This window comes from Saccostrea echinata, unplaced genomic scaffold (assembly GCF_033153115.1).
Source record: "Saccostrea echinata isolate AGI-Se365-2 ecotype Australia unplaced genomic scaffold, CSIRO_AGI_Sech_v1 ptg000032l, whole genome shotgun sequence".
Classification (NCBI taxonomy): domain Eukaryota; kingdom Metazoa; phylum Mollusca; class Bivalvia; order Ostreida; family Ostreidae; genus Saccostrea; species Saccostrea echinata.
In genome coordinates, this window is record NW_026889781.1 from 4,589,566 (window position 1) to 4,597,536 (window position 7,971).

The window sequence follows — 7,971 nt, forward strand, 5'->3', positions numbered from 1 at the left end:
ATATGACGTCATAATGGCATATGACGTAAAGTCACTGCAAATTTGAGCAGGCATGACGGGGAAAGTGTCATAACTATCACATTCCTTTGACGTCACATATAGAATTTCTTTATGTTGATGTTTAATTCATGTGTCTGGATTGTTGTTTTAAGGCTGTTATGATGGTAAATATTTGCAGTATAATATCATTATTCCTTTTTCTTGTCTAACATGTAAGTATTCAAAGAATTACAAAAAAATGAATGTGAAATGCTCCCCCTTACACGTCCGTAGATAAAAGGAGAATTTATAAATCTTAGATTCATTAGACTGGCACAAGTGAATAATAAGGATTAATTGAAGATATTCTGTGTGAATCTACCAGAGAAATATGTCCTCTATCTGAATTTTGCTGGGGGATTGTATGTAATTTATCCCATTTTGTATAAATTGCGATGAAGAGTGGAAAATGACCCCTTGTATGTGGGTAAGTTGAATTTCTCCTGAAATATTTTCTTAAGAAATAAAATTCAGTCTAACCCCCAGCACTTTATATATACCCAAGAATACGTTTAATTGATTTATATAACAAGCCGTTCACAATAGCATTGTTTTTCACTTGTGCCGATGCGATTTTTGGGCAACATTTAAGAAAATTTATAAGTATCCGTCACGTGATCAACACAGTCATGTGACATCACAAAAATGCCTTTTTATAATACTTTATTCAACTCTCTTTACAACGTAACTGTGTAAGTATACATAGAGTACAAATTGAAATCAAAACATAGCTCAAAATAAAATAGTATATATCTAATGCATATTAAGCCTTCGGACAGCCTTAACATAGCTGCGTAGGACTGTAAAACAGAATTGACACATAATGCGAATGTATTTATATTCAAGCACCAACTCTATATTATGGACAACTTTAATTGTTACCGAAGACCACAGCTTCTTACAGGCTAGCCGTTTGGCTTTTGTCAAAATTGAAACAGTAAAGTTTAACCAAATATTCGACCAACTATTTCTATTAAAAGAAATAAATATTACAAAAAAAAAAAAAATGTTCAAAAAAATATTTTAGTTGATTTAAAGTTATAATCGTACTCATATACTTGAATGATGCATGAGTACATGTAGACATATGATGAAAATAATGTCAGATGAAAGAAACATCGGCACACTTCAGTCTTTTTGGTAAAGTAAAATCCTTTGAAAATTTTGTTTGAAATATTTTCTAAGCGAAGATATACATGTACATATTATATTTCTGATCCAGAACGGGATTGCTAAAATATACTCTTTGGTAGCTTCAGTGCTGACCAGCTATCACTATTTCGTTATTTCGATAACATTTATCGGTTATACAACATAAGCTAAGGTTAAATGGAGGGCCACGAATTAACCATAGAATTATGTATAATGCATGTATCTTCATGTCAATTTTCATAGTGATGATATTTCAATGGTTTTTTTAAAAATCATTTTCATAAATATTTCATTTGAATTTTCATTAAATAAGAATTACACATCAATATCGAGAGAGAGAGAGAGAGAGAGAGAGAGAGAGAGAGATTGGCTTGAAAACACAAATTTCTCTACAGCAACCAATGGAAAACAAAGTCCTTCTTTAAGGAAAAACTTATTCCCCGTAAAAAAATATAATTGTACGGGTCCCACTAATTCTGAATAAGCATTAAATCTTTTGTTATTTTACATGGGATCTCTGTTAACAGACCACGATAGGCAAAACTGATCATTTTGACCAATTCTAGATAATATGAAAATCAGAAAATTGTAGTGTATAAATCACAGTTTGTACTGACGTTAAACATACCGAAAGATTAAGTGGTCACATTTTCATATCCATTTTGTTTCAAAGTTGGTGACTTTTGCACTTTAATTTAAATAGACAATTTTTAAACCCCATCATCAAGAAGATTGTAATTAAAAGCAATATATCATTTAGATTTGGAATTAGATTCATAAATCAGTTATAAGTATGATCTCTACTTTTTAATAACAAAAAAAAGTTTAATGGTAAAATTGTGAAACATGTTTTGTAAACTGAATTAAGTGTTTAACTGTGTAGCTTCTAGAAATTACAAAATAAAATGGTTGTCATTTTTGATGAAAGCAGTCAGTCATAAAATTGATAGCCAATCATAATACTTACACTTATCTTTATTCGAATCGGTTGTCTTTAAATGGAGACTTGACGCTCTTCTTTGTCAGCCTGTTCATCGACGACACACAGCCACGATGCAAACATCCAAGGTAGGTGTAAATTTACTTATACGACGTAATGAAATACTCGTAGTCTACTTTCTATAGATGTAGATAGTTTTGAATCTGTTGAATAACAAATGGAAGAATACTCCATTTAAACATAATTATTTAGTAAATTTGAAGAAAAAAACAACTGAGAGGAAGTTTATGAATATAATTTTTCGTAAGAAATATGTGACGCGTCATGAGACTTTTGGCCCAAATGCGGCATTGATAAAACAGAGAATTGACGTCATAAACGACGCACGTTTATTTCGCGGTTTTCCCTCATATTTTTCCACTTCATCATCGGTAAAAAATATAAAACAGTCAAACATCATGGGCTTCTCGTGAACATAATAAAGGAGAAAAATTCTGAATCTTTATTTATTTAACAATTTTTTTATTTTACTTGAGATTAATTTTGTGAGAGATCATGACTTTGGTCTTGTTGGTAAAAGCATCGAAAGTGAAAGAACACAACGATGGGGTGTTGCTGGAACACGTAAGGGAAAACGGAATGGAAAACCGAAAGAAAATATAAAAATGATTTTTTTTTTTTTTTGATTTAAAAAAAAAAAACAAACAAAGGTTTCTTTCGTAGCAGAATGATCTACAAATTTACATTGATCAATAAGACGTTTTGGCATGCCTTTCTAGGCAACTGAAAATTCGTAGGTTTCCGCGATATTTCATGTTTGCATAAACAGTTCAGTTACACAATTTCTTATTAAAAGATTTGCATTAAAAAGGGAATCTCTCATTATAAAATATTTGCTTTGTTTTTTTTTTTTTTTTTTATTGAGGGGGGGGGGGGGGTACAAAAGAAACAGTTCAGTGTCTTTTGTCCAAAAAGGTGCTTTGTGTACGTAAACGTGAAATTTATATATATATGTACCTTTTCTGGTATATCGCCGACTCGGAGTTAATCAATCAATCAATCCTACTAAAAAAGCTTTATCTTCCTTGGCGAGAACACGAACACGCCAACAATTTAGAGATATACATTTTTTTTTTTTTTTAAATGTAAAAATTAGATGACACGAAAGCAAAATATTCGTCTTGGTTTTTCGGAGCTAATGAATTTCCATGCAGAGTAAAGGAAAATGACCTTAGAAACACTCAAGGTCACACAACAGACCCCTCTTATGTATGATAAGAAGAGCCATTTATCTGAAGAAAATTGAAGGAAAGTTGTTTGTATTCCCCCTTTTTTTACGACATAGGTTTCTCAAATTTGAACTTCAGGTTTGAGTATTTTTTTTTTTTTTTTGTTTGGGTTGTGCGTTTTATATTTTTAAATGTGAAAAGATTCCGAAATTGAGTTGATGTGGACCCCCCTCCCCACCTTTCTGGGAAAACATTCTGGATCCATGCATGGCAAATCTCGGGGGGGGGGGGGGGGATGAGAGGGAAAATTGACATTCTCTTTTTTGGTTAGGGGCATTTTTGGTCTACAGATTGTCGTTGTTCAGGATCATACTAAAATGTTTACAAAATAAATTCAAAGTCTTTTCACAGTTTATCCAATGAAAAAAAAAAAAAAAAAAAAAAAAAAAAAAAAAAAAAAAAAAAAAAAAAAACTGTGTTGAAATCATTGGAAATATACGCTTGTATATTTAACGTTGGTATATTGAGGACATGCAATTGGTTTTTTTTTTTTCTTCTTATGTTCGAAAATATTATGTCGTTCGCACAAAATATAATTGTCGTTCGCTCGAGCGCGAACTAATAATCTCGTTCATACAACTTTTTATGTCATTTGCACGAATTATTCTCTTGTTTGCACGAGCTAATTATCTCGTTCGCGGACTATAATTATCTCATTCGCATATAATTTTCGCGTTCGCTAGAGATAATTATCTCATTCGCATTATTCATTAATTTTGTTCTCACAAAAAAATACGTAGTATCGGGGAGGGGGGGTGTAGGGTAACCCCCCCCCCCCCCACAAAATTTCACTATTCATCGAAAGACTCGTACCCCCTTTTTGTTGCATAGTTAAATCATGGTAAATTTTTATTGTATTTAAAATTTTGGTCGCGAAATCAAGTCGGAACTAACCTTCCTATTTTCCTTCTAAACCTTTTCAGGATTTTTTTTTTTTTATTCTGACTGCCCCATTTTCAAAAACGATTGTACGTGCTTTGTCGTTTGAACAAGATATACAGGCCGTGCCAAGGATATTTTGATTTTTCTGTTTTCAAAAATTATTTTTTCTAGCTCACGGATACAAGGAATTTAATTTTTTAAAAAATCCAAAATAGCAAAGGATAAACGTTTAATTATCCTTGGATCCGGTTTGTATAACGGGGGTGGGGGTGAGGCTTTCACTCAAGAATAAATTTATAATATTCTGTATCTCATATTTTGGAAGGCAACAAACAAAACAGGATTAGTCAGCGTGGTAACCAATGCATTGCATGGTAGAACGAAAAGAATGTAGATGAGCCTTGGGTTTACCTCCCATGTCTTTTTTTTTCTCTGGGACATTTTTTTTTTTTTTTTAGTTTTTCGAAAATTAAATCTTCTATCTATTGATTAGAAATACATGTGTTGCATTTAATAGAAATCCCAATGTTTGATAGGATTCAGTGTACCATGGGTATCTCTGGACCCACTTTATTTTAATTTGATTGATCTGCTTCTGTTATGTCTCAAAGTAAATGTGGCGGTCAGGCTTGTTCGATCGCCAGTAGCCAGACAGCTGAGTTGGTAAAAGACCTGCCTTGAGATTCGGAAGGCCTGGATTCGGATCCGGTATGGTTCGTTGCATTTTTCTCCTCTCCCGTTACATATCATAAGGCAAACTATAGAAAACGATATATAGGGAGTGAGAAGCAAATGTCATGTTAAATACCGACTTTACAATGAGTTACAAACTATGCTCGAGTATTTGGACCTCTCGATTTTAATTAAACTTAACTTTGTTTAATTTCAACAAACCCTCCTCCTAAGTGTATATTCTCTTAACCTAGGGTTTTCACTGAAGACTTTAAAACTAATGATATTATTTACTAAATCTTGATTGATCATGATCTACAAATCATTTCCGCCATTGAATTTCATATTTAAGAAATATACAGTGCTGTTTAGTACTGTAGATTCCTAAATATACGCGAGGAATTAATTATCGCGTAATTACGCGAGACGCACCACTCGCAAAATAAAATTTCTCGCTTTTATTTTCATGGTGATGAAATCAATGTAAAATTCCTTGATCAACCGTCCACTCGCGAATTATTGTTCTCGCGATTTGACGTGAAAGAGCCATTTCGCAATAATAAGTACTCGCGAAAAATAAGGAATCTACAGTAATAAAATTCTCTGCACAGATTAAAGTAAAAGAAAACAATGTCGTGCGAACGAGATATCTCGTGCAAACGACATAGTAATTTCAATCGTTAAAAGTAAAAACAAAAAAAAAATTCCTGTTCGAAATATTCTCCACTAAGGTCATTAAAAAAACATGTCTCTTCTTACCAAACTTACGAGGGGTCAGTTATTTTTGGAAGGGGGGGGGGTGAAACATGCAAGGATTCTAAAATCATTTTTCGTTACTTTACTTTGAAATTTAATAACTCTAGTATATCTAGAGAGGCATGCCAAACAACCTTCTTATTGAACTATGTAGCTCATGCTGCTGCGAAAGTATTAACTCGTTTGATTTTAAATATATTAAAAATTCATTTCATATTTTGTTTCCGTTTTCCATTCCGTTTTCCGATCCGCGTTTTAGCAACAACCCACTACGATGTTATCTCCCTTATCAAAAAGTTACTTCGTTGTCAAAGTAAACAAGCTTCTGTTCGATTTTCCTTCGTAAATCGACAAAATGAGTCACAACATTATTGTGTTGAGTGCCAGTACATTTCCCTGTTAACAACGACAAGTGAAAGGAGTAAATTTATCTGATGAGACAGTAAAGTTAAAGGGAAGACAAATTTGTCCAAATATTTAGAAAAAAAAAATGTTCGTTTGTGTTGTTGGGGAGGGGTTGGGAAGGCACCCCTTCTACCACCCACCCTCTTTAGATCTATGTTATGTACGTTTAACAAAAAAAAAAAACAATCTGTCTAGTGTATACTTAATTATGAAATTACCCAAATCATAACTTCTGAAGAAGGTGTATCATAAAATAGTGATGTATTGCATTGCATGAAAACAACAAATGGCCTTTATTAAAGTCATATATGGCGTATTTTTTATAAGTTCAGACTAACTAAAATTAAAACAATCTTTCTATTTGTTTTATTACTATATATTAAGATTATATATATATATATATATATATATATATATATATATATATATATATATATATATATATATATATATATATATATATATATATACTCACTCGCTCATTGAACTCGATTGCTTCATCAGAAATTGTAGGCATTGTTTGCTTAATAAATATTTTTGAAGAATGGATTATCGAGTCTTATATTTCTGAGCTGAAAAACTCTACGAAAAATTGTTATTGTTTTTTGTTTTCCTTTTTTGTTATAATATAAGCAATTCTATCAGATATATTGCAAGTGGATATAAAAATACCTGAATTTCATTAAATACCCTTAATTGATCTTCATCAAAAACTACTCGGAAATGCTATGCGAATTTTCATGTATTTAATTAGGAGAAATGTCATGTATTATCTTACTCCTTGAGAGTGAAAAATTCTAAAAAGCCTGTATAATTATTTGATAGCAGATTATAATATACTCCTTTGATTAGAAAAAAAGAATAATATGATGTTAAATGATGCTGGATTTAAGTAGCAACTTACTGAGAAAAATCTGCAAACATTTTTTTTTTTTTTTAATTATTATCATTATTATTTCCTGCACAGAAAACAACAATATCTTATTGTCATTTTGCATGAACACTGCTAGCTGAATTGTGTAGTTCTCTCTTTTTTTCTTTTCTTTTTGAGGGAAGAAGGCAAAAACTTGCAGGGTTCTTTGTAACGTGGCAAATACGGTAGCGATTAACTCCGTAAAAGAGCTGCATTCAATTCAGAAAACGAATTTAACAAGTTAATAAAGCTTTTTTTTTCAACTTTTTTTTCAACATTTGTTTGAGTTATTGGTGCGTAAGTCCAAGTGTCTTGTTACTTAAGTATATTTCTAAAAGCCCGCTGGATAAAGTGCATGGAACAAATACCATTGTTTAATAATGATATTTTAAATAGTGTTGTGGGGTAATATTATGCTATCTGAATGTTGTTCATGATCTTCAGATTTTTCTTGCCTTATCTGTTGTGTGTTTTCCAAGTCTACCAGCCTTGTCACTGAGACTACAATCACAAAAGCATTGTAAGTCAAATTAGATTTTTTTTTTTTTTTTTTTTTTTTTTTTTTTTTTTTTTTTGAAAAAAAAAAAAAAAAAAGAATGCGAACAAATGTTATTCTTAAATTATATGTAAGTCAATTCTCCCGAATGTGCTGAAAATAGATTTCAACAATTCCTGAAAAAAAAAAGTTTGGACATACGAATATTGTATCTCACTTATATCCTCTGCATTGTACATTCAATGAAGAAAAAAAAAAAAAAAAACTCTTTATGCATTTATTATTAATTGATGACCTGATACTTAAAGGAGGTAAAAATAACATTTTCGTTTAAAACTAAAAACCTTAATAATATGACATAGGAAAGAAACAAAGTGATTTCTGAAGGAATTCCAAATATTAATTCAGTTAATTATAATTCGAAAAT